Source organism: Pseudorca crassidens, chromosome 2 (assembly GCF_039906515.1).
Source record: "Pseudorca crassidens isolate mPseCra1 chromosome 2, mPseCra1.hap1, whole genome shotgun sequence".
Lineage (NCBI taxonomy): Eukaryota > Metazoa > Chordata > Mammalia > Artiodactyla > Delphinidae > Pseudorca > Pseudorca crassidens.
In genome coordinates this window covers 17,827,896-17,854,473 of record NC_090297.1, presented here as the reverse complement: position 1 = coordinate 17,854,473, position 26,578 = coordinate 17,827,896, and the positions used below count along the sequence as shown (strand labels likewise).

General features: G+C 42.2%; 1 protein-coding gene across 3 annotated transcripts in view; it reads left to right on the top strand.

The window, feature by feature from the left end:
- Window positions 1-26,578, top strand: part of LUZP1 (leucine zipper protein 1) — an 80,924-nt gene that overhangs the window by 39,228 nt on the left and 15,118 nt on the right. For 2 of the 3 annotated variants that reach the window (XM_067723472.1, XM_067723461.1), the window contains exons 2-3: window positions 12,195-12,259; window positions 13,110-13,215. The gene's annotated coding sequence lies outside the window, so the exon portion shown is untranslated. The remainder of the gene's footprint in view (window positions 1-12,194; window positions 12,260-13,109; window positions 13,216-26,578) is intronic. The other variant, XM_067723480.1, reaches the window with a different exon arrangement.

Here is a 26,578-nt window from a genome sequence, read left to right as displayed (position 1 = left end):
TAGGAACTTCAAAGATTGATTCTCTAACCGAAGAATCAGAGACTCTGACAAGAAAAAGCAGATATGATTTCTTCCCTGTTGAAGTTCTTTTCTTGTGGAACTGTAGACCATGAGATTTTTAATTAGCTGAACAAAACTGGAAATTAGAAAATAGGTCATTCATACCAATTGAGATACTTGAGGCATAATGAAAGAAAACTGTAAGTGATTAAAAAATTAAGTTTGTACACAGCATAGGGAGGAAATGTTAAAATACCTATACTGGCCAAAGGCTGGTGTGTCCTAAGGGTGGCCACAATAAAGTACAACAGGTGATGGTTTCCTACATGAGGAAGCCCTAGGGCGGTTCCTCCTACTTTGTGCCAAGTACCTTCTAGCAATTAGCCATCGTATCACTCGATTCTCTTCACCTACTAGGGCCAAATTGTCCAAGTAATCTTATTTTAACTAACTTATCAGATGTGGGTGCTCAACAGAGTTTTTGTGGGAAAGTGATAATGTAGGTCACTGGCATGGATTGAAATGGTATATTCAGTTCAGGAAACCTAGGGAAGGTCAGAGCATAGGATTTGAGGTGTTGTGGGATCGTAGATCGTCGGAACTTAGAAGGGTCCTTGGGTTCTTGGATTTTGCCCATCCCTCCCTGCAAGAAGTCTTTTTGTTATAGAGAATTTCAAATTTAAACGAAAGGAAACTTCATAACGAACTCCCACGTACCCATACACAATTGCAGCAGTTATAAACTATGGCTGATGTTGTTTCATCTATACCCTCATTCACTTAACCCCATCTGTATTATTATTATTATTATTAATTAATTAATTAATTAATTTATTTTTGGCTGTGTTGGGTCTTCGTTTCTGTGCGAGGGCTTTCTCCAGTTGCGGCGAGTGGCGGACACTCTTCATCGCGATGCATGGGCCTCTCACTATCGCGGCCTCTCTTGTTGCCGAGCACAGGCTCCAGACGCGCAGGCTCAGCAGTTGTGGCTCACGGGCCCAGTTGCTCCACGGCATGTGAGCTCTTCCCAGACCAGGGCTCGAACCCGTGTCCTCTGCATTGGCAGGCAGATTCTCAACCACTGCGCCACCAGGGAAGCCCTCCTGTATTATTTTGAAGCAAATTCCAGACGTATCATCTGTAAGCATTTTGGTATGTATCTTTAAGAGTTAACAGCTTTTTAAATTTAAAAAAACCCACAACATCACATCAAAAATTTCACAGGAGGGACTTGCTCACCTCCAGTGTGCCTGGGGAAGGACCAGCTTCAGAGTTCTCTCAGTGGTCATTGGTAAGATTCAGTTCCTCCAGGACATGGGAGTGAGGCCCTCAGTTCCTTGCCGGTTGGTGGGTGGAGGCCACCTTCAGTTCCTTGCCACATGGACCTCTCCAGCATAGCAGCTAGCTTCATCAAAGCAAGCAAGAGGTGGCGAGAGCAAGAGAGAGGCAACAAGAAAAAATTCAGTCTTTTCTACCTAATCTCAGAAGTGACATCTCATAACTCTTGCCATATATTCTCTTCATTAGAAGTAAGTCATTAGGTCCAGCCCACACTCAAGGGAGGAGCCCCCATAGAACTTGGATACTAGGAGGTGGACATCCCTGGGAGCCGTTTTAGAAGATCCCCCCGCCACACTCCCTGAGATGAGCTTAGAGGCCAGGTCTGGCTAGCTGTCAACATATTTGCCTTTTTACCACATTATTGATGTCACTGGGGAGAAAAGGGCCTTTAACTCCTGCATTCCATTTGCCTCTATCCGTGTAATAACTGTTATACAGTTTCCTGTGACAGTCTGATAAATGTCATGTTTATATATGTCAGTAACCAGAGGCAGTTGTTAAAAATCGTAGGTAGGATAGGTTGATTGGCTCTGAGCTTTTTTTACCTTGATCAAGAAATGAACCAGTCACCAGTCCTTAAAAAAATATAGACTATGTGTTTCACATTTTGCCAGGCCTATGGAGCTACAAAAGGAATATAAAAGGATAAGAAGATAGTCTATAATTATTGTGTGGTATGGACAATAAGTGCAAAAAATGAGAAATCAGCAATAAATCAATTCAGCCAATACTTTTTGAGTACTTTCTATGTACAGAGCTCCATGTTAAGTGCTGTGGGGAATATAAAACTCATTTAAGACAACCTTCTGCTCTCTCCTTAGGAGATAATATAAGATAAAGCTATAATGCAAAGTAGAGTGGAAATTGCTCAAGTAGGGAGACAAAGTGCTTTGAGAGTATAGGATAGAGAGGCTTAGAATGTCCAAGCCAAAAGGGCCCTTAGAGATCATCAGGTGTCATGGTCTTTACCATTTTGGGGACATGGAGCCACTTAGCCAGAGAAGTTCAAGAAACCTTGCTAAGATAAGGGAATCAAGTGGAATTAGAATATAAATTTTTCAGCTGCCAGGGACAGAAGGACTTGGGTTGGAAATAGGTAGCCTTGGGTCATAGTATAGAGTACTCCAGAGCTGGGGACTTTTTCAGTCAAACTTACACCGAAACTGGCCAAACGTAGACTGTGTAACTGCTTTGTATACCTATAATATAACAATAACCATGTTTTATAGTGTGCAGAGTACTTTCACATACATTATTTCATTTGATCCTTTCAGTCTTGTAGTGAAGACAGATTGTTATTTTTGTCTTACAAATGAAGAAACTTTGAGTAAGAGTTTCTCTGAGTAAGAGAATTAGAATAATCCTACAAGGGTCCAGAATTAATAAATTGGAGAGTCAAGACTAGAACTCAGGACTCCATTGCCCTTTGTACAGCCCAGTATGTGTGTGAGTATAAGTGCTGTTTTGCTTTTTTTAATACTGAAGACATTGACTTGAGACTTGTTGGCAAGCATGACTTACTAAAAGAGCATGATACAGAGACACAGCCTTAGCTGCAAAGAAGGAACTTGGAGGGGGACCCAGGAGAACCTGGCAGGGAGCCTGACTGTTTGTGGACTCCTCCCTGCCCTTTCAGATGCTGCTTGGTTACACCTCTGGCCCCACCCATCCACCTCTCTTAGTACTTCTTTAAAACTCTTTCGGTTGGAACTGGGCAAGTTAATTTCTCAAGGTTCCTCTCCTTTTCCTGGTACAACATAGACAGAGGGAAAAAAGACACTAAATAAACTTGTGCAGAGGATGTAAGGCTTAATCAGAATGGTAATGAGAAGAGAATTGAATTAACATTTATAGGATGTGTTTTATGCTAGGCCTTATGTGCTTAGGCACGTAATGTATATTTTCATATAGCCCTTACAACACCCCCATGAAGTTTAGATATTATAATCTCTATATCCACTTGAAAACACTGAGATTGTGAAGTTTAGTCACCTAACCTGATATGTGACTGAATTATAGTGGGAACCCAGCTTCTCTCACTCCCAAGACCGTTGCCATTATAGTGTGTTGCCTGGGAAGCAGGCAGGGTGGACAGGGAGTGTGGAATGGAGACAAAGGGAAGTGCCCTAGGGGCTATAAAATGGAAAAAAAGCTTCTTGTTGGGGTAGAAATAACAGTGATCCCCATATATGCCTTGAAGTTAAAATAGCAGCAGAAAACCTTTTAAACTCAGGCCCTTTAGTAAGAAAGCCCAGTGTTCTGTCTTGACAGCACCAAGTGAAAGAATATAGAAGGGTGTTTTTATCTTCCATTGTATGTAGTAAGGGAGGTGAGATGTACATGTAAACAGAAACTTCTAGATACTCTGGGCATTTAGGAATCAGTCCAAGGGAAATGGCATCCTAAGTTGGGTGTGAGGGTGTGAGACCTTTGGGTGACTTGCAGCTTGTGAGTGCAGCAGTACTCTGATAAGTGCACCCATTAAACAGAAACAGACAGAACAACTCTGCTTCCTCAGCCCTGCATTCTCTTTAATCCATCACCTTCACTTTCAAATAGCCAAACTTTTCTAAAAAGCTGTTTATACTCACTGCCTCACTCTGCTCACTCAGCCTGCTCTAGTCTGGCTTCTGCCCTTATCATTTCACTGCAACACCTCTTGCTAAGGTGACTAATGTCCTCCATGAAGCTGAATTCAACAGATATTTTTCGTCTTTAATTTTCTCAGTGAAGTCAACACTGTTGGCCGCCCTTTTTTTCTGGAAACACTCTCTTCTCTTGGCTCCAGTGACATAACACTCTCTTGTTCTTCCTCATAGTTCTCTGTTGTTTGTGCAGGCTCATCCTCTATTCTTCAGCTATTAAATGTTCTTCTCTCCCTGGCTGTCCCCTCTCCTCATAGTGGACACTCTGCCTGGGTGATCTCATCCACCCCATTGGCTTTAGTAACCACACCTCTGTGCACGTGACTCATAAATGCATGTCTCCAGCCTAAATCACTCCCCTGTGCTGTAGACTCATCTATTTATTGTCAGTCAGGCACTGTTCTAGTTCCTGGGGATATAGTGATGAGCTAGACAGGGAGTGGGGAGGAAGAGACAAGCAATAAACAAATAGACAAACTGTCAGATAAGGTTGAGTGCTAAGGTGAGCATAAGCCAGGGTGATATGTTAGCAGGTGAGAGCTACTTTATATCGGCTGATCAAGTCTTTATAGAGGTGGTAAAATTTAAGCTGACTCTTCAATGAACGAAAGGAGCCAGCTGTACAAAGGGAAAAGGGAGCAGTGCAAAGGCCGTAAGGCAAGAATGAACAGTGTGTGCGCAAGGAACAGGAAGTGAGGAGGGGACCTGGTAGGAAATGAGGCCAGAGAAGTAGATAGGGGTCAGATCATGTAGGGCCTTGTAGGCTATGGTGAGGACTTTGGATTATTCTAAGTGAATGGGAAAGCCATTAGAGATTTTGTTGTTTTTAAGCAGGATAGAGTCTTGTTCTGATTAAATTTTTAGAAATTAATTCACCATTATTTGGAGAATGGGGACAGTTGGTAGTAGGGAGGCTTAAGGAGAGGCTATTGTAATTGGTAGGGTGAGAGTCCAGGAGCTTGGACTAGGGTGCTTAATAGCAGTGTAGAGGGCAGAGGGACAGATTCAAGAAAATTTGGAAGTAGAGTTGATAGGACTTGCTGATGGATTTGCATGTGGGATGTGAGGGAAAGAAGAATCCAGGATGATTCCAGGTGTTTGGCCTGGACAGTTGGGTCAATGGTGTGGCTGTGGACTGAGATGGGGGAAGATCTGAAGAGGAATGGGTTTGGGGAGAGAAGAGTAAAAGGTGAAGGCCATCAAGCATATGAGAATGTATGGATTTGTGATGTCGATTAGACGTCTAAGTAGAGATGTTAGGTAGCTTGTTGGATATCCTTTTGGAGTTCAGGGGGGTCAGTCCTGGAGGTAAAAGCTTTGGAAGTCATTGATATTAAGTCATGGTACTGGATGAGATTATCCAAAGAAAGGAAGGGTACAGATAAAGAAAAGAGGTCCAGGACCGTCCCTTGTCAAGCAGAGGAGAAGGAGCCAGCAAAAATGAATCAGGGAGAGCCAGGGGAGGAGTAGGAAGAAGATCAGGAAAGTGTGTTATCCTGCATCCAAGGAAGAAAGTGTTTTGACGGAGAAAGAGTGTTTATTTGTGTTAATGCTATTTAGAGGTCAAAGAGGTGACCTTAGAATTTGGTGATATTGAGGCCTTTGACCCTGAGGAACAGTTCTAGTGGAATGTTGAGGATAGAAGCCTGGTTGGAGTGAACTGAGAGAATGAGAGGGGAGGAAATGAAGAGTGTAGACAACTCTTCCAGAGGTATTGCTTTGAAGAGAAGCAGAGACGTTGGGGCTGGAGCAGCTGGAGGAAGTGAGCTCAAAAGAGAGTTTATTTCAGTTTTTTTTTGTCTTGTTTTTTAAGATGGGTAATTCTAGAATCTTGCTTCTCAAATGTGGCCTCTGGATCTAATCTGTCGGGGATCAACATGTGGTAGTACTGTGTACGATTTGTACATAGCTTACTTCACACGTGACTCACTATTTGGGTTCACCAACTTACTGGTCTACCATTTGAGAAGTCCACTGATCATATGCTTGGATGTTGCAGCAATGTCACCTTGCTACACAAATGTCTGTATGCTTACTCTCAATTTCTGTACCTATAACGGTAACAGTTTGTGAGCCAGTGCTGGTTTGTGGACCACACTTAAGAGTAGTGCCATTCTCAAGCATATTTGTATGCTGATGGGTATGAGTCTGTAAAGAGAAAAATGATGATGTAAGAGAGAGTGGGGATAACTGCATATGAAGATAAGAGGGGAGGGCTTCCCTGGTGGCGTAGTGCTTGAGAGTCTGCCTGCTGATGCAGGGGACACGGGTATGTGCCCCAGTCCGGGAAGATCCCACATGCCGTGGAGCGGCTGGGCCCTTGAGCCATGGCCACTGAGCCTGCGCGTCCGGAGCCTGTGCTCCGCAACGGGAGAGGCCACAACAGTGAGAGGCCCGCGTACCGCCAAAAAAAAAAAAAAAAAAAAAAGATAAGAGGGAATTGGATCCATAGTAGATATGAAAGTTTGTACTTTATATACTAACAAAGAGTCTTCATTGTAGCAGTAGGGAAAGCAGAGTGCTCGTGTGTTGTTAGATTTGGAGTGGAAGATGACGGTTTCATGTTGCTTCTTGGTGGCAAAGTCATTAGCTGATGGGAGCTGGAGGCTTACTGAAAGGGAAAAAGATGTGAAAGAGTCATTTTGGGGGAATAGAAAAGTGAACCTACTAAGAAAATGCAGCGGGATTGCTGGCAGCATTGAGGGGGCCCGTTTGAAATTTGTGGTGGTAAATTTAAAATGATACCAGTCAATGTAGTTATATTTTCTCTAGAGATACAACTTTATTTCAACTTTATAACTTTGCTGCTTTGGTGTAGGCCTGGAGAGGTTGTTAGTTTGGTTTAACAAGGATTGAAGTTTTACTAGTTGAATATGAAGAAATGAATTAAAGTTGTTTGCAAGGGACTGATTATGAGGGAAGTGAGGACACCAAGCGGGGGCATGGAATTCGTTAAATTACTTAACTTTATAGTAGTATCTGTTCAGTACTGATAATAGTATCTGTTTCACAGAGTTGTTACAAGGATTAAATTCATTCATATAAATTACCTAGAACAGTGTCTGGCACATAGGAAGTGCCCTGTATGCACCCAGTATTGTTAGCTATTATCTCTCCTGGACCACAGAACTAGCCTCCTTACTGATCTCTTGGCATCATCCTTACCTCCTTCCATCTGTTGTCCATACTAAAGCCAAGGTGATCTTTTTGAAATGTACACACGTTACATCTTTTTAACACTTAAATGACTTAAATTATTTGGGTAGTTTAATAATAATTTGGGCTCCAAAGGCCTGCATGGTATGGCCCTCTCCAGTCTCATCTCTTGTGTCTATTGGTTCTCCCTTCTTTGGTTATACAGATTTACTTTAGTTCTTCAAGCTCACTGTGCTCCCTCTTCTACTTGGAACATTTTACTGCGAATTGGAGCCTTCCTCGACCTCCCCCAGTGGGTCACTTTCTATTAATTGTACTTCATAGATTTTATATTTAATATGATTCTTCAGTCAGTGCTTTTCTGTTGTACTGTACAAAATGCCTCGAAGACAGTCTGTTTCTATTCACTGTTTTATCCCCAGTGCTTGTCCCAGAGCTTGATGCACGGTCAGTCAATATTAGAATGAATGAATGAATGAATGAATGAATGAATGAATGAATGAATGAAAAAACGAACAAACTACCCATCGACCTCATGTAGGTTTGTGATGTTTGGACTGTGGATCAGGACTGACTTTTTTGAGGGTGAGATCTGAGAGATGATTCCTTAGAGAGGAGGTATAATGGAGAGGAGAAAGCAAAATTTGGGGCAGAAATATGTAGGTGAGAATCCACTTATCAGTTATCACTTATCAGCTATGTGACTTCGAACCTTTAATGTTTCCTCATTTATAAACTAAACATGATGGTATTTTCCTGATAGGTTACCATGAAGATTAAATTAGGTAATAAAAGCCCTTTGGTTCCTTTCTCCTTAGGGTGATTTCTGTGACTTGCTGTTTAACTACATTTGCCATTACTTGCTGTAATCCTTGTGGCCCCTTGATACCCTAATTATAGACTTCTAGAGGTTAAAGGCAGCCAGCATGTTCTTCTGATTCAGCCAACTTTGTTAAAGCAGGTGAATAACCAACAATCTCAGGCATGTGGTTCTGTTGCTAAACCCCACAAACATGGGCTAATTGCAAGGATGCCTGGTCTCAATTACAACCTACTGGTTAGGGAAGGAGACAGCAGAGCCAGGTGGCCTCCTTGAGGGCCTGCATTTACACAGATATGCTGATCACAAATGAGTCTTATCAATTGTTTATTAATACTAAGTTCTTAAGTCCTTTCTTTCCAATTGCAGTCTTGTTTATATTTTTGGGTCTGTGTTGGGTAAGGCTTCTTTAGTGAGGTGAGGAAACGCTGAAGCTCAGAGATGGGATTATTGGGTGCCAGTCCTGCCTCTGTTTCTAGCTTTCCTAAAAGGGTCACAAGTCTCTCAGTCTGTTTGCTCATCTGTCATATGGGGGATAAGAGTATCTTCTTCTCATCTTAAGAGGTACATGGGTAAAAAGTTATCCTGGGAGAATTAGAAAAAGAAAGACATTATTTTAGTAGCCCTCCATCATAGATAAGTGTTGAAACCTCTGTTATTAACACAATTTAAGAATTAATGACAGGACTTGAGAAAAGAGCACTTGCACTGGATTCTCTTCCCTGTGGGCAGGTGTGTGGGTGGGGAGGAAGGGCATGAGAAAAAGGCAGGGTTTACAGAAATGCACGTGTCTTTTGCAGCTGAACTCCAACATGGTAACCTGAGTGTGGGACGCTGGTCAGTGGTGGTGCCATGTTAGCTTCTTTCGCCAATCCAGGTGGCACTAGGTTGACTCTCACCAAGCTGCTGGTACTCTTCAGCTCCAGACCACCGACTGGTCCCACCCCATCCTGCTAGCAGCCTGTTTACCAGGTTGGATTTTTGTTGAAGAGACCACATAGGGCAGAAAAAAATGTTAAAAATCCCTCCTGGCTTTTTTCGCCAACAATCCTGAGAATGCTACCTCAGCAATTATAGGGGAAAACATGACGATCTCCTTGCTTCTCAGTACGCACAGTGGGGCACTAGATTTGACTCTTAGGACTTTGGATATTATGGTTATCTCAGGTGTACATTTTTATCCTGCCCTCTCATTTTCTACCTTTATACTTTCTTCTTTGCTTATATTTGAAAGAGTTAATTAGTAGATGAGGGGTGGCCTGGTCCAAAAGAATTGCAGGTAATGGTTTCTCTGTGATTCCTAGTCATTCTGGTTCTCTCTGATACCTATTTTTCTGATAACAGAAAGTAATCATTGCATACACTTAGGTGAAAGGCCTGAGGGTGGTTTTTCTAGAGACTGCGGATGACCCAGTTATTTCAGTTTGATCTACAAGTTTCATTGACTCTTTTCTCTGTCATCTCCATTCCATTCTTAAGCTTGCCCATTCAGAGAATTTTCAGATCCTGCATTTCTGTTCTAAAATTTCCACTTAAATTTTTTTCAATTTCTCTGCTTTTAATAGATGTTATAATAGCTGCTTTAATATCCTTGTCTGATAATTCCAACATCTGGGTCATCTTAGAGTTGCCGTCTCCTGATTGTCTTTTCTCTTGCAAATGGGTTTAGTTCTTTTAGTTCTTTATGTAATTTGGGATTGTGCCCTGGACATGGGTGCATGTGAATGTTATGTTGTGGAGACTCTGGCTTCTGTTGATGTTTTTGTTTTAGCAGATAGTTAAGTTGGTTAGACTCAAAATTGCACGTTCTGTCTCACCTGTGGTGGGTGGCAGTTCAAATCTCAGTCCAGTTCTTTTGTCCTTAGCTGAGGTCCTTGGACTCTGCCCCATGTGGACATGGTTCAGGGGTCAGCTGGAGATTGGGCAGAGTGTCTCACAGAACCTAGGCTCTCCATCTCAGGCTCTCTTCTTTCTTCTTCTTGTCTGTGGCTTCTCTGGTCTCTCTGCCTTCTGGACAGAAAGTCTAGGGTTTAATTTTTAATTGGATCTTCAGCTGGACAACCCTCAGGTCAAAGCTCCAAAAATGGGGAATTCTTCCCCTGCCAGTCCCTTCTTCCAGTTTTTAACTTTTCTAAAATCTGCCAGCCATTGTTCACTTCAGATAGTTGTTTTTTATATTTTATTCAGAGTGTTTAGTTGTTTATCTGTGGGAGGAGTGTACTGGAAGCAGAACTACCCACTAGCATTTTTATCTATTATCAAAGTGTTTTGGTAACAAAAGTGATATACATTTAAGAGAGTTTTTTTTTTTTTTTTACATAAATTAACCCATTTAGGCTGCAGTGTTTCAAATGGTGGTGCTTCTGCTGGTCCTTCAATTCCTTCACTCTTCTGATGGCAGACTTTACTGTGGCGGCAGAAATGGTGTTGTAGGTCCAGGCACTACCAGCTACTGTTTTCATGCAGGAGCCACAGTGCCAAATGCCCACAGCTCGTCTCTTCATCTTGGCTTTGCCACAGAAGGAGCAAGTGTGCTTAGCGTGCTGGCTGATTTCAATTTTCTTCACCCTTTTCCTGAGGGAGGCACCATAATGGGTCCCATATTTACCCACCATTCTGAACTTCTTGGTGCGTTTAGCCATGTCGCCGCAACCTAGGTCCGAGCCCAGAGAGTAAGAGAGCTTTAATCTTCAATCAAGTGAGGATGGACTGATGCATTTCCTTAATGTGGCTTGTGAACTATCTCAGGTGGACTCAACCGGGTTCACTTCAACCAGCTTTGCAGCCTTGGGCCAGTCTCTTCTCCTTGCTGGGACTCATTTTCTCCTCTGGAAGATGAGGCAGTTGGGCTCTTCCGTGATCTGTAAGGGTCCTGTTATCTCTTCTTCTAGACAGAGAGCACATGCACACAGAACCCTCACTATCACCGCCAGCAGTAATAGCCAGGAGCACCAGAGGAGATGCCTGGGGCAGTGATGTGGCTGGATCCGCTGGGGTGAGAGGCTCTGAAGGGGCAGCACTACAGAGTTTGAGGAGTTTACAGTCATCCTTTGTCTCTGGGGACAGAGGACCAGGACACTGAGGATGCAAGAAGTAAATGACATTCAGAAGCAAAGGAAAGAAATCATTTGCCCTTAGAAATAAGGAAAGGCTGTGTGATAGTTGAAAACAAATCAGGATCATCTGGAGTTCCTGTTTGTTTGATTTTTGGCAATGTATTCTATCCTGTTTTGAAGAGAATAGGCTCCTGGGCTTTATTACTATGCCAGCAAATTTGGCAGTAGGTGGAGGGGGCAGCAGCTTTCAGTAGAGGTGCTACTGTCACTGTTAGGAGTTTAGAATTTTTATGTAGGAAAGGTTCTAGGCTATGCAAAGGAAGGGGTGTGTGTGTGTGTGTGTGTGTGTGTGTGTGTGTGTGTGTGTGTGTGTGTGTGTGTGTGTAAGGTGGGTGGAGGGGCAGGGCAGAAGGTCTGTGGGCCAGTCCTGATGCTGTTTGAATAGCAACCACACTTAGTCTGCGTAGACTGATTGTCTTTCTGAAGTGTGTGGTGCGGGGAGAGAGAGCTAAAGCTTCTGCCATGCCCACCCAAGCCATCCCTTGGGTGCTGCCCCTGGTACAGATCCTTTTTTCTAGCTGTTTTCATTGCTTATCAATAATTCTTCTCTCTTAGGTCTTAACTGGCTTGAGACTTCAAGCCTTCGTCTTTTTTAAAGCCAGTTTTAAAAAGCTATCATTTTATTACTTCTTCATCTTAATTCTAGCCTTTTCTAGCTCCCTAGGAGGATGGAGGTAGGGGTAGATTCTGTATCTGTATGTATGTTACGTGGTTGGTGGTGGAGGTGTGGAAATTGGATTAAAGGGACCAACAGGGCTTCCCTGGTGGCGCAGTGGTTGAGAGTCCGCCTGCCGATGCAGGGGACACGGGTTCGTGCCCTGGTCCGGGAGGATCCCACATGTTGCGGAGCGGCTGGGCCCGTGAGCCATGGCCGCTGAGCCTGCGCGTCCGGAGCCTGTGCTCCGCAACGGGAGAGGCCACAACAGTGAGAGGCCTGCGTACCGCAAAAAAAAGGGACCAACAGCCTGGGAAGGAGGTCACAGGGTGGTCTGTGGGATATATAAGAGAGGGATGGGCAGTTGTCATGAAAGGAGGGGGATAGTGTGAGTGTAAGACAATGTACAAAAGCTTTAGTTTTGCCACTAGCTTAGAAGCCATTTTTCTGTTCTTCCTCAGGACTGGGATGGACAGAAGTTTGACCCAGATCTTCCACCTTCATTTACTCTTCTCCAATGTTAGGGGTAAGATTCAATGGGTTAGGAGGCTTTTCAGCCCCCCTGGAGAAAGTTTATTACAAAACCAGGGGTAAAGTTTGCAGACAGGCTCTGTTTTTGTTCTAATTGATATTGAGTAGTTCAGGGCTGTTTTGAGGACCAAGTCTAGAAGGCACCCCAGTGAGAGTCAGCATGATGACTTGGCTTTTTGTAGTTGGACAGACTTGGGTTTAAACCCTGCCTGTCACTTACTCACAAGCTGTGAGACCTTGGACAAGTCACTTGACTTGTTGAAATTTAGATTCTTCATCTATAAGGGGGTAACATTATTGTGTTATTGTCTGGTGTAAAACATAAAACATATTGCCCAGGGTGTGGTGGATACTTCACAGATGTTTGGTTTTATTATTTTTTTCCTCACGCATATTCCAGAACATCTTATTTTTAGTAGAATCCCAGCTTTAGCCCTAAGCAATTGTGTGACTCAGCCTTTCCAGGCTTTAGTTTCCTTCCTTAAAATGTGGGCATTTAACTAGTTGATTTCTGAGATCCTTCCTGAATGTAAGCTGTCATACGAATTTTTAGACTGTTGGGGAATGTATAGGTCTGTTAATTTCAGGAACAACAATGTAGTCTATCCTGGGACCATATCATCCAGTAGGAAAGGGGAAGTCTTCTAGAGCCAAACTCCCTCTCTCCCCTGAGGAGAGAGATAGCCAGCTTCCTTCAGAGTCAGGATCTGCACGCAGATTCTCCCTTATCTCTTTCTGACACTGCAGTGTATGTGAAGGTCTTTGGGAGAGGCCTTTGGGTCAGCCCAGTCTTGGTGCAATTCATGTTTTACCTATCTTTTCCCTTCTGTTTATATTCTCTCCAGGTCAAGAGGCAACTGCCATTAAAAGATAGTGAGTGACTGTTGCCAAGACAACAAGCATCAGGGGAGCAGCCAGAAGCATTGACAGAAAGCCTAAATTACCTAAATGGTAAGTATGTTGTACAATGTTGTAGAGCCACACTGATAGGATTGGGTGGTTTCTGAAGTCTCTACAATGTTACCACCATTACAAGAGAGGGAGGAAAGTCAGTATTTGTTGATGACCTATTCTGAACCAAGTACTGTGTTAAGTACCTCACATGTTTTCTCATTCAATCCACCCAGCCAACCTTCAGAAATAGGCCTATCTACCATTTACTGAACACTTACTATATGCTAGGCATAGTCCTGTTCGACAGACATTATCTCCCTTAATATTTACACCAGCACTATGAGGTCAGTGCTGCTATTTTCACCACAAGGAAGTGAGCTTAGAGAGGTCAAATGACTTCTCCAAGTTCATACAAGTAGTAGATGGTAGGACTAGATTTTAAACCTGGGTTATTTTCATTGCACTATAATGCTTCTCATTTGTGAAAGTTACTTTTTATTTATTTATTTATTTATTTATTTTTATTTTTATTTTTTGAAAGTTACTTTTTGGTTGAGGCAGTGACTGACAGCTAGTTCCTTTTCCTAGCCCTTTCCGGTTTGTGTATGCCAGTATCTTATTGGTGTTGTTGACTGAGGCAGTGGAGAGTACTAATGAAATAGAAGAAACTAGAGCAGTGAGTGGCCAGAGGACCTAGTGGTCTTGGTCACCAGCGGTAGCTGTTTAATAGTTAGAACAAGGTTCTCTGGGAAGGAAGAGCAATGGGGCAACCAGAGAATGAGTCTGGGAAATGGGTTCTAGGCGTAGGAGTGATTGGACATAGGAAAGGAATCTTAGCAAGACCTCTCACTCTCATGGGAACCCCTCCTGGAAACAGGCATAGTTTGGGACAGGCTCTTCTTGAGGGAGTGGGAAACTTTGAGGCAAATTCTTGCCCTGTTCGTTGGTTCAGGTTTCTTGTTCTGTTCCTTTCCCTGGAGGATTTTTCCTACCCCAGGGAACTGGGTAGATAATGAAATTCATTTTTGGTTGGGTGGGGTGGCAGCCAGTATTCATTTGTTCATTGATCTTTCTGAGGGTACTTTAGTCTCTCTTTATTGGAGCACCAATGTTTTTTCAATATACTTGGTGAATTTGGGAGGGGGCAGTAATCATTTTCATCAACAAAATTTATTACACATACCTCTTATACATAGAGTGTTTTGCTATATACTGGGACTTATGTTCTGATGGTACCACTTACCACGTGGCTAGCACGGTTCTTGGAGCTAAGTGTCCAGCCTTAAACAAAACAGGGAAAAAATCCTTGTTCTCAAGGATTATATTCTAATGGGTAGAAATATTTTAAAAAATGAATAGCTAGATGTAAATAAATAAGTAGATAAATAAACAACACCCATAGGTGATAGTTGCTCAGAAGAACCAACAGCAGGGTAAGGTGGTAATAGGGAGTGATGGGGAGCTGAGAGATTGTTACTTTATGTAAGGTCATCAGGGAAGTCCTCTGATGAGGTGATATTTTAAGCCAAGATCTGAAAGAAGTGAGGAACACACCCAGGGAAATACCTGGGAGAAAAGCATCCCAGGCAGAGGGAACAGCTAATGTAAAAGCCCTGAGGTATCAGTGTGGCTTGTTCTGTCTAAGTCCCGACAGGGCCGCCAGTGTGCTGGAGTGGAGTTAGTCGGGAAAGAGCAGTAGGGGATGAAAGCAGAGAAGTAATGGGACTCAGATCACCTAGGGCCTGAGAGCGGGGGTAAGACCTTTGGAGTGGATTTTATTTATTTAAAAAAATATTTGTTTGTTTGTTTGTTTGTTTGTTTGCTGCATTGGGTCTCAGTTCCAGCACACAGGATCTTTTGTTGCGGTGCGCAGGCTCTTCGTCGCAGTGCGTGGGCTTCTCTCCAGTTGTGGCGCATGGGCTTCTCTCTAGTTGTGGCACGCTGGCTCCAGAGCTCATGGGCTCTGTAGTTGTGGTGTGTGGGCTTAGTTGCCCCGCGACATGTGGGATCTTAATTCCCTGACCAGGGATCGAACCAGCGTCCCCTGCATTGCAAGACGGATTCTTAACCACTGGACCACCAGGGAAGTCCCTGGAGTGCATTTTATTCTGAGCGAGATGGGAGCCACTGGGGAGGGGACAGTGGAGGAGAGACATGATTTGACTTACGTTTTAAAAGGCTTATACTCTGTTTGCTCTTGGGGAACAAGACTGTGGAAGGTGGGGTAAAGTGGGCATCAGCGGAAGCAGGGAGACCAGGTAGGAAGCTTTCGCCTTCGTTAGGGCAGGGATGGTGGTGGCTCAGACTAGGGTGGCAGTGCTGTGTAGCCAGAAAGGAATGGTTTCTGGACATATTTTTTTTGAAGGCAGAGTCAAATTCTAATTCTCTCTGTAGAGATGTTTGATTTATCTGGAGTTAACCTCTAGGTCACATGGGCTTGAGGGTATCATTGGAAACTTGACAGTGATCTCTGGTAAAATTCTAAACCTGATTGAGCGAAGGATAAGAACGCAGGGATGACCGTAGAAATCACTAAGAGTAACTCAAGCTAACTGATAATTTTTTTTTCTTTAAGTTTTGCTGTGATTTTACTTGAATTGTAAAACCAGTACAAGTTTGTTATTGAAATATTAGAAAACAAAGGAAAAAAATCATACCATCCAGGGGTAATTACTCTATATATAGCACTTCGATGTATATTAGGGCAATTCGTTTTTGAAAAGGTTCCTAGGCTGGGGTATCAGGAATATGCTACAAAGGTAATATGTCTTAAGTGCTAAAATTAGGTATTTAACATTTTCTCATGTGATCCTAAGACAAAGAAAATTTGGGGCTGGCTTGCATGCAAAGGATATACAAGTACTGATTAATGGATTGATGTTTATCTAGACGGGTTGTTTTTAGTGGCATTCTGGAGGGCTGTTCTTGGTTATATTTTGTTTAACAATTTGAAAATCAATTTGGATGAAGATACAGAAGAGACATGCCTGTTAGATTAATAAATAGTGAGTGAATGCTTATAAACTGGAAGTTGTAGAAAATACTTAGACAATTGAAACTATTGATTGAAACCAACTTTCAAATTGAAATGAAAAAAAAAGGTAAATAATGTAAGCTTAAGATGGACCAATCAACCAAAAATAGTAAACGAAAAATTTCAGATATAAACAATTTATAAGTTTTGAATTGCATGCTCTTCTGAGTAGCGTGATGAAATCTTGCTCCGTCCTCTTGTCCAGTTGACCCTTGAACAACGCGGGTTTGAACTGTGCGGGTCCATTTATATGCGGATTTTTTCTATAGTAAGTACTACAGTACCGCACGATCTGCAGTTGGTTGAATCTGCGGATGCAGAACTCAGGATACAGAGGAACTGCATGTATGGAGGAACTGCCTCTATGAAGGGCCAAGTGTAAGTTATACATGGATTTTGAGTGCTCGGAAGGTTGTTGCCCCTAACCCTCACATTGTTCAAGGGTTAACTGTATAGGAAAAAACATAATACGTAGAGGGTTCTGTACTGTGTGTGGTTTCAGGCATCCACCAGGGGTCTTGAAACATATCCCCCGTGGGTAAGGGGGGGATACTCTAGAGGTTTTAGGGCTGTTGCACTTTTTGTTGGGGGAGGGCCTGTTTGAAAAGGCTTCAGAATACTGCAGTGACAGATGATCACCGTCAGAATGGTGCAGGGGAGGCTTGGAAGGAAGAGGAAAAGGGAGAAAGGGGGAATTCTAAACTTGGTCCTCAAATATTACCGCCTCAGCCTCTGCACTTGCTGTGAGATTTCAAGGGCTTCTCTGTTGCACTCAACCATATCAGTTACCTGCTCTGCTCCTCCCCTTGTGCCTGTCGTGTCAGTACTGCTGAGTTACTTAAAGTTCCCCAAATGCAGCATTGTTTTGTTTGCCTGCCCTCCCTTCCTTCCTCCCTGTAAACAATTACTTTATACCCTTTATGTACCACTGTTCAAAGTGCTGGAGAGACAGCAGTAAAAAACAGCTGCAAATACAAAAAAACATGTCTGATCTCATAGATCTTACAATCTAGTAAAAAGAGTCACACGGTAAATAAATTCTCAAGCAATTAAGTGGTAAAATGTGCTAAGAAGGAACAAGTAGAATATCTTACCTTAGAGCTGTCCGAAGATGAAATGAGCTGCCTTGGGAGGAAATGAGTACCCTTCCTGTCATTGAATAGGAGCTGAATGACTACTTGCTAGATAATTTCTTCATTGAGTGGGAAGTTGGATCAGATGATCTCTAAATCCTTTCCAACCTGGAGAATCTCTACATACTAGTTGGGCTCCCAGCCCTGAGGTTTGCATATCTAAAATACATGAATTTGTGATTCTGGGAAAAATCTTTTTAAGTCCAGAAATTAAATAGAAACACTCAAGAAGTGCTGGTGAGATGTGGGCAGCTGAAGGTTTTAAGACAGGTAACTAGAAATTGTCAGGAGGAAGCTGCTTTAAAATAGTTTTCCCATTTTCTTTAGATCAGGGACTGGCAAACTGTGGTCCACAGGCCCACTGCCTTTTTTTTTTTTTTCGGTACGCGGGCCTCTCACTGTTGTGGCCTGTCCCGTTGTGGAGCAGAGGCTCCGGATGCACAGGCTCAGCGGCCATGGCTCACGGACGCAGCCGCTCTGCGGCATGTGGGATCTTCCTGAACCGGGGCACGAACCGATATCCCCTGCATCGGCAGGCGGATTCTCAACCACTGCGCCACCAGCGAAGCCCTCCACTGCCTATTTTTGTAAATAAAGTTTAGTTGAAACACAGCCATGTCATTTGCTTATGTATTGTGTGTGGCTGCTTCACACTACAATGGCAGAGTTGAGTAGTTGGGACAGAGACCTTAGGCCTTACAAAGCCTAAAATATTTGCTATCAAACTAAGTTGTATACTTATATGGATACTATCAAACTTTACAGAAAAAGTTTGCTGATCCCCTACTTTAAATGACTGTTGGGAACAGGAAGTGAATCATGGCAGCTGTGTTGGGGGAAAGGGCAGGGCAAGTTTGATTCTGTACTATTTCAGACCTTCCTGGCCCACTAGGACAGGAAAAAGAACCAGCCTCCAAAATGCTGGATAGGGCCACTTGGAACTGGGTTCAAGACCTTTGGCAGAAAGGAGGTCTGAATTAGAGACAGTGATATATCTTTCTAGTATGAGTTGGAACTGAGTTAGACACTGGTATGTGTGTTGGGTGGGGGGAGGAAGTTGGCATTAAAGAATGGACTACTCGTCCCTTTCTTCACTTTCCCATGATTTCTGAGGCTTAATATAAACAATTTCCTTCCCACACCCCACTCTTGGGTACAATTAATCACTTCTGAGCTTCTAGTGCACATATATCAGGTGGTGAAATGTACTAAGTGAAAAGAAGCAGAGTGGGTGCTATGTTTTGTGAGATGGTCAGGGAGGCCTCTTTTTTTTATATATATATATTATTTTTATTTTTCACTTATATCTCAATAAAGCTGTTATAAAACATATATAATAAAAATATTAGGAAATAAATCCAGCAACATATAAAAACATAACACATAATCAAGTTTGGTTTATCCTGTGAATGCAAGGTTGGTTTAACATTTCAAAAAATCACTTTAATTCACAATATTAATTGAATAAAGGAGAAAATCAACATGATCATTTAAGTTGATGCAAAAGAAAACCATTGGATAAAATTCCACACCCTACATGATTAAAAAGAAAAAAAAATCAGCTAATTAGGAATGAAGAGGTACGTCCTCAATCTGATGAATGACATTTACCGGAAAACCTCTAGTAAACATTATAAGTAACATTGAAATACTGAATCCTTCCCCCACCCAAGGTCAGTAGCGAAGCAGTATGTCCACTCTCATCATTTTACTTCAACATTGTATTTGGGGAAAATAAATGTCTCACAATTTGGAAAGGAAAAGGCTAAATAGTCATTATTTGCAGAAGATATACCATATGTGTAGAAAATCTAAAGGAATCTGCAACAGTTACTAGAAATGATAAGTGATTTTAGCAATATCACCTAATATAGTTAATGTTTTTTTTTCAGGTGCACATATTTATTTTTAAAATAAATGTATTTATTTATTTGTTTTTATTTATTTATTTTTGGCTGCATTGGGTCTTCGTTGCTGCGCGTGGGCTTTCTCTAGTTGCAGTGAGCGGGGGCTACTCTTCGTTGCGGTGCATGGGCTTCTCATTGTGGGGGCTTCTCGTTGTGGAGCATGGGCTCTAGGTGCACGGGCTTCAGTAGTTGTGGCATGTGGGCTCAGTAGTTGTGGCTTGTGGGCTCTAGAGCGCAGGCTCAGTAGTCGTGGCGCACGGGCCTATTTCCTCCGCGGCATGTGGGATCCTCCCGGACCAGGGCTCGAACTCATGTCCCCTGCATTAGCAGGCAGATTCTTAACCACTGCGCCACCAGGGAAGCCAGGGAGGCCTCTTTATTTATTTATTTATTTTTGGCGGTATGCGGGCCTCTCACTGTTGTGGCCCCTCCCGTTGTGGAGCACAGGCTCCGGACGCATAGGCTCAGTGGCCGTGGCTCATGGGCCCAGCCGCTCCGCGGCATGTGGGATCTTCCCGGACCGGGGCACGAACCCGTGTCCCCCTGCATCAGCAGGCGGACTCTCAACCACTGCGCCACCAGGGAAGCCCCTCTTTATTCTTATTTTATAATTGGTTCTAGCTTTCTGATTCTTGAAGTCAAGGGTTGGGTCTTAATGATCTCTCTCTAGCACTTGGCAAAATGCTGGGTGCATTACAGATGTTCCATAGATGTCTACTAAATAAATGCATTTTACCTGGATAAACATACTTGATGGGGAGTGCAGGAAGACTGGAAAGAGAGGCATCTGTCTCTTCCCTTTGTGGATGGTCCTGGAGGTAGCAAAGCATTTCTTTCTCTGGCTGTGCTTAGAGCCAAAAGGTCAGAGATAAGTGACTCTAACCTCATTTTCAATCCATTTCCTTATTTATTACCCTGGGTAGAAGGGCTGATTTTAGTGAGTCTCTCTTTTGAGGAGGATTCTGCCTAGTGAAACTTACCTTAGGTATGCACAGGACTTTTCAAAGAGATTTTGCTGACTTTAACTTTTGCTGTGAGGTAGGTGGGGTTGATATTCTTTTATTTTTTCAGAGGAAGGGTCTGAGACATGAAGAAGATCAATGACTTGGCCAAACAGGGTAGCATTCTTAAAGGAATATGGTCTTTGGAACTAGACTTGGGTTCACCATCTGGCTGTCGTTACTAGCTGTGTGACCTTGGGCAAGTTTGAGGGTAACGATCCCATAAGGTTATTGTGAAGGCTGAGTAGAATAATAGTAATAGCTACTGTTTGTTGTGACTTATGTGCAAGGCATTCTGCTAAGTGCTTTACATGCCGGGGGATTACATATTGTCTTTGGATGAGAAAACCTCAGAGAAGTAATTTGTTCAAGTAGATAGATCTGGGATTCCTAGAGAAAGCATGTATAGTAAGTCCTTACTATATTGTCTGTAGTATAGTCATGCTCAATTTGGGGTTGTCCTTTATTTGTTCCCTTTATACCTTTCTGTTTTTATCAGTCTATGTATAATCAGAATGCCTCACTTTGTAAAAATGCTCAAGAATTTGTAGGCAAGTGCTTTTACACAATGGGAAGAGTCCTGGGGAGAGTCAGGAGACTAAAGTCCTTGGCTTTGCTAAGTTGCTGGAGAAATATTGAGTCTCAGTTCCTTCATTTTTAAAATAAAGGGATTGGACCAAACAGGCAGTTTTATTTTAAATAAAAGCGGTAGAACTCTTTCGTGAGTCATTTGGGGGAAGACCAATATGTTAAGAAGCTGAAATCGGTTGCTTTGGTTGACTGAGTGAGAGAGGGAGCCTGACTCAGCCTGCTCAGACCTTCGCCCCTGCTCTCTTTTCCCAGGTGACTCTGGAAGGGGTTTGCTCAGTCTGGTTTGAAACTCAGTGGACTAAATGATCTTTTAGCTGTGTTTTGGCTGTGAAATCCCATTCTAAGGAGTGGAAGAAGATCCAGAAATATTTTCTGCTTCAACACTTCCTCCAATAATTAGAACCTCAATGAGTGGTGTGGTTTTCTGGTATTTATGTCATATTTCCATGGCATAGACCTGAAAGCCACATGGGTCATTGTCCAACGGGAGAAGCACTGTGCAAGTGGCTTGGGGCTTGGGACGAGACCTTTCAGAGCATTACCACGGGACTTGATATCTGTGCTGGCTGTATCTGTTATTGTTAGTTGTTTTCTCCATTTGTAATCCATGAGTAAGTAGCTCCCCGACATCATTTTTATTATTTTCTGTTAATGGTTAGTGCCAAAGGGCTGACCAGCCATTTAATAATTAGGGGGCTCATTCAGCCCTATTCATTCATTGAATTTTAAGCATTAATTTATGTGCTAGGCTTCCTGCTGGGTGCTGAGAATACAGTGGTGAAAAAGAAACAAGTTGGAGAGATAAAATGAATAAATAAAACTTGAATACATTGTGATAAGTGCTGTGATGGGACCAATACAGCAGACTAAAGCGCAAGAAAGAGGCGCCCTGATCTAGCCTAGGGGTTCAGGAAGGAGGTGCTCCAGGAGCTTCCAGGAGGAGGTACTGCCTAAGGTGGGATTTGAAAAACTGAAAAGGAAGTATTATCAAGCTAGTGAAGGCCTGGAGGTGAGAGAGAGTGCAAGGTTTGTGGAACGTCGAGAGTGAAGAGCTACACGGAGTTTGAAGACGAGGCTGAAGGGGTAGGCTGGGCGGGTCGTTAGGACTTCACATGCCATGTGGGGAGTGTAGGCTTTGTCCTGAGCAATAAGGCCCTTTAAAGGATTTTGAGCAGTGGCGTGTGATAACTCTCTTCTCTATATATTTCAGTAAGTATTTGCTGTATATTCAGTGAGTTTCGCTTTTTCATTCCTTGTGCTACCCTGGTTGATTCATATCAGAGTCTTGAACAGAACATATAAAATTGGCACTAAAAGCCAAATGAATAAAAAAGCAGTGTAATTCCTGGACTCTGCTAATTCAGAAATATCATTTATAGATGGGGCTGTACTTAAGTTTAACATTTTCCTCTCTAAGAAAGAGATTTGTTTATGTAGTATAAATAAGACTTGTTGAGGAGAATGTCTGTTTGGGGTAAGCTGTTTTTTTTTTTTAAACAACTTAAGATATAATTTATGTATCATAAAGTTCCTCTCTTTAAAGTATACAATTTAATGACTGTCTAGCATACTTATGAGGATAAGCTGTTTTAAAGCTCTTTGTATTATAGAAGCATCATTTGTCCTCCAATAACTGCTATGCCACTACAGATCTTTTGTATCTACTCATTTAAGAGTGGTTTATGGCTCCTACTTTTAGTTCAGTCCCCCATCCCCTCCACCCTGTGTATAAAATTGGTAGTTAAGGGGCTTCCCTGGTGGCGCAGTGGTTGAGAGTCTGCCTGCCGATGCAGGGGACACGGGTTCGTGCCCTGGTCTGGGAGGATCCCACGTGCCGCAGAGCAGCTGGGCTCGTGAGCCACGGCCGCTGAGCCTGCGCGTCCGGAGAGGCCACAACAGCGAGAGGCCTGCGTACCGCAAGAAAAAAAAAATTGGTAGTTAAGAATTTTTTTTTTTTACTGTACCACTAGGCAAAAGGCCAAAAACAAGGTTTTTTTTGTATGTAGGAAAAGTAGATGGGAATAAGGGAAATGGTTTCTTTCTTATAAAAAATATAGAGATGTAGGGTTTTTTTTCCCTCTCCGTTTTTGGGAATGAGGAAGCCTGTAAGCTGGAAAAAGGAGGAGAAGGGGAGACCAAAGGAGGCACAGGTGAGAAGAGACAGAGAAAGACAATACCCAGGGAAGCCGAGTGGTGGAGAGGGAAGAATAGTCAGGGAGCTGGGCGATGGAGAGGCTGGGAGGGAGGCAGGCCCTGTAATTTCCAACGCCGCGGAGGCCTTGGTGTTTTTTAAAAGCTGAGCATGGGCTCCACCTGGTGGCTCTAGGCTTTAAGTGCAATTGATGGAGGAGATCTTGGGGTTGGAGAGAAGTGGCATTTAGCATCTCCTCAAATCCTGCTTAAGGTCGTTTCTCTTTTGCCCTGAGCTTTCTCATGGGGTCATTGTTGAGTCCATTTTTCTCTCAAATGGAGGCTGTTTTTCTCTTATGGCTCAGACCTTGTTCCCTCCATCCTTTCTCCTAGGTTTAAATCTAATATCAGACTGCATCACCCAGTGCCCTTATTGTTGCTGTCATATTGAACCCCAGGGTCACTGCCTCTCATTTCTCGATGACTATAGTTTCTTGTTTAATGTCACAATTTGCAGCACTAGTCCTGTTAATTTGTGGGCTTTTAATGTACAATTCAGGAATCCTTGCAACACCTTTGCCTCTCAGTATTTCTCTCTTCCAGTGATCTCACCCCTCTCTGTAGCTGGCATTCCCAGAATCATACTTTAGTTTTTTAACTTACAAAAAGTTACGACTACTTTTTTGGAGCAGTTTTCGATTCACAGCAGAATTGAGGGGAAGGTACAGCAATATCCCATATACCCCCTGTCCACTTCCCTCCTCAGGTTCCCCCCCATTATCAACATCTCCCATGTACATTTGTTACAGTTGATGAACCTCCACACACATCATGTTCACTCAAAGTCCATAGTTTGCATTCGGGTTCACTCTTGGTGTTGTACATCCTGTGAGTTTGGACAAATGTATAATGACATGTATCCACCATTGTAGTATCATACAGAGTAGTTTTACTGCCCTGAAAATCCTCTGTGCTCTGCCTATTTATACCTTAGTTCTTGACATTATCAATTACTGCAACTCCTTGATAGTTTCAATTCCCTGAGATCCCTCTCTGATTACCGTCTCCTATCTTTCAAGCTCATTCCTCCTAGTACCCTGACTCCAACAATCCTTCAATCCTCATTGGTACCTTCAATTCATTGGTCCTGTTACATTTGCACTGTTCTTCACATGTTCTTGATGTTCGTGTTTCTCTTTACTGAAGCCCCCTTGTGCACACCTATAATTTCCTCACTCTTTTCTTGCTTTGTTACATTTGCAAACTTCCAACCCTGTTTTCAGTCCAATTCTCTCTCTCTGTGCCTTCACCTGGTCAGCAGAACAAGACTGAATATAAAAATACAACCTTGCTGATTGGTTTCACTTTAAATTATAACCATGAATTTCAAGTGGGCCCTTAATGTTGCCTGGCAATCATTCTATTTTCCATTCACCTAGATGACCATTTCTGAAACCTGTACTACTCTACCCCCTGCCCTTGTCATCATTTTAAGATGATGATCTTGCTTTCTACTTCAGTGAAAAAGCAAAAACAGTCAGAAGAGAACTTTATTAGACTACTACCACCACACCTTCCTTCCTACCTACCCACTAACACTTGTACCCATATACTCTGCCTTCCTGCCTCTTATAGATGAACTATCTGTGCTTTTTTTGTTGTTTTTGTAATACTATTTTTAAAAATTTGTCTTATTGAAGTATAGCTGATTTACAATGTTGTGTTAGTTTCTGATGTACAGCAAAGTGATTCAGTTACATATATATATGGTTTATTACAGGATATTGAATATAGTTCCCTGTGCTATACAGTCGGACCTTGTTGTTTATCCATTCTGTATATAATATTTTGCATCTTACCTGTGCTGCTATTGCTACATCATATGCCTGAGTATGTTTAGTTTCTTAAGAAACCACCAAACTGTCTTCTAAAAGTGGCTGTACCATTTTGCATCTTCACGAGCAAGGAGAGTTCCTGTGGTTCACATCCTTACTAGCATTTGGTGTAGTGGTAACTTTAAATTTGCATTTCCCTGATGACAAGTGATGTTGGAGCATCTTTTCATAAGCTTATTTGCCACCTGTAGGTCTTCTTTAGTGAAGTGTCTGTTAAGGTATTTGGCCCATTTTAAAATCAGATTTTCTTATTGTTATCAGATATGTCCTTTGCAAGTTTTTTTTCCTTCAGTCTGTGGCTTGTCTTCTCATTCTCTTGACATTGTCTTTTGCAGAGCAGTTTTTAATTTTAATGAAGTTCATTTTATCGATTACTCCCTTCATGAATTGTACCTTTGGTGTTGTATCTAAGAAGTCACAGCCAAACCCAGGGTCACTAGGTATTCTCCTTATGATATCTTCTAGGTGTTTTATAGTTTTATCTATGACATTTAGGGCTGTGACCCATTTCAAGTTAGTGTTTGTGAAGGATGTAAGGTCTGTGTCGATATTGATAGTTTTGCACGTGAATGTCCAATTTGTTCTAGCACCATTTGTTGAAAAGACTGTCTTTCTGTTGTATTGCCCTTGCTTCTTTGTCAAAGATCAGGTGACCATATTTCTGTGGGTCTATTTCTGGGCTCTCTGTTCTGTTCCATTAATCTATTTGTCTTTTCTGTCACCAGTATCACACAGTCTTGAATATTGCAGCTTTTATAGTGAGTCTTGAAGTTGGGTAGCATCAGTTCTCCAACTCTGTTGTTCTCCTTCAATATGGCATTGGCTGTACTGGGTCTTTTGCCTCTCCATGCAAATTTTAGAATCCATTTGGCTATATCCACAAAATAACTTGCTGGGATTTTGATTGAGATTGCATTGAATCTAGAGGTCAAATTGGGAAGAACTGAGTTTGGATAATATTGAGTGTTAGAATCCACGAACATGGAATATCTTTTTATTTATTTAGTTCTTCATCAGAGTTTTGTGGTTTTCTTCATATAGATCTTGTACATATTGTGAGATTTATACCTGTGTATTTCATTTTAGGAGGTGCTAATACAAAGGGTATTGTGTTTTCAATTTTGAATTCCATGTGTTCATTGCTGGTATATACAGGAAATTGATCTGACTTTTGTATGTTAACCTTATATCCTGCAACCTTGCTATAGTTATAATTGCTTATTAGTTCCAGTTTTTTTGTTGATTCATTTAGATTTTCTACATAAGACAGTCATATCATCTGTGAACAAAGACAGTTTTATTTCTTCTTTCCCAATCAGTATACCTTTTCTTCTCTTTTCCTGTCTTACTGTGTTAGCTAGGACTTCAGTAAATTTTGAGAAGCTGTGATAGGAGGGGACATCCTTGCCTTGTTCTTGATCTTAGCGAGAAAGCTTTGGACTTCCCACAATTAGGTATGATGTTATCTGTAGGGTTTTTTTGTAGATGTGAGGAAGTTCCCCTCTGTTCCTACTTTGCTAAGAGTTTTTATTATGAATGGGTATTGAATTTTGTCAAGTGCTTTTTTGCATCTATTAATATGATCATGTGATTTTTCTTCTTTAACCTGTCAGTGTGGTGGATTTCATTTATTGATTTTTGAATACTGAACCAGCCCTGCATACCTGGGACAAATCACGCTTAGTTGTGGTGTATAATTATTTTTATACAGTGTTGGATTTCATTTACT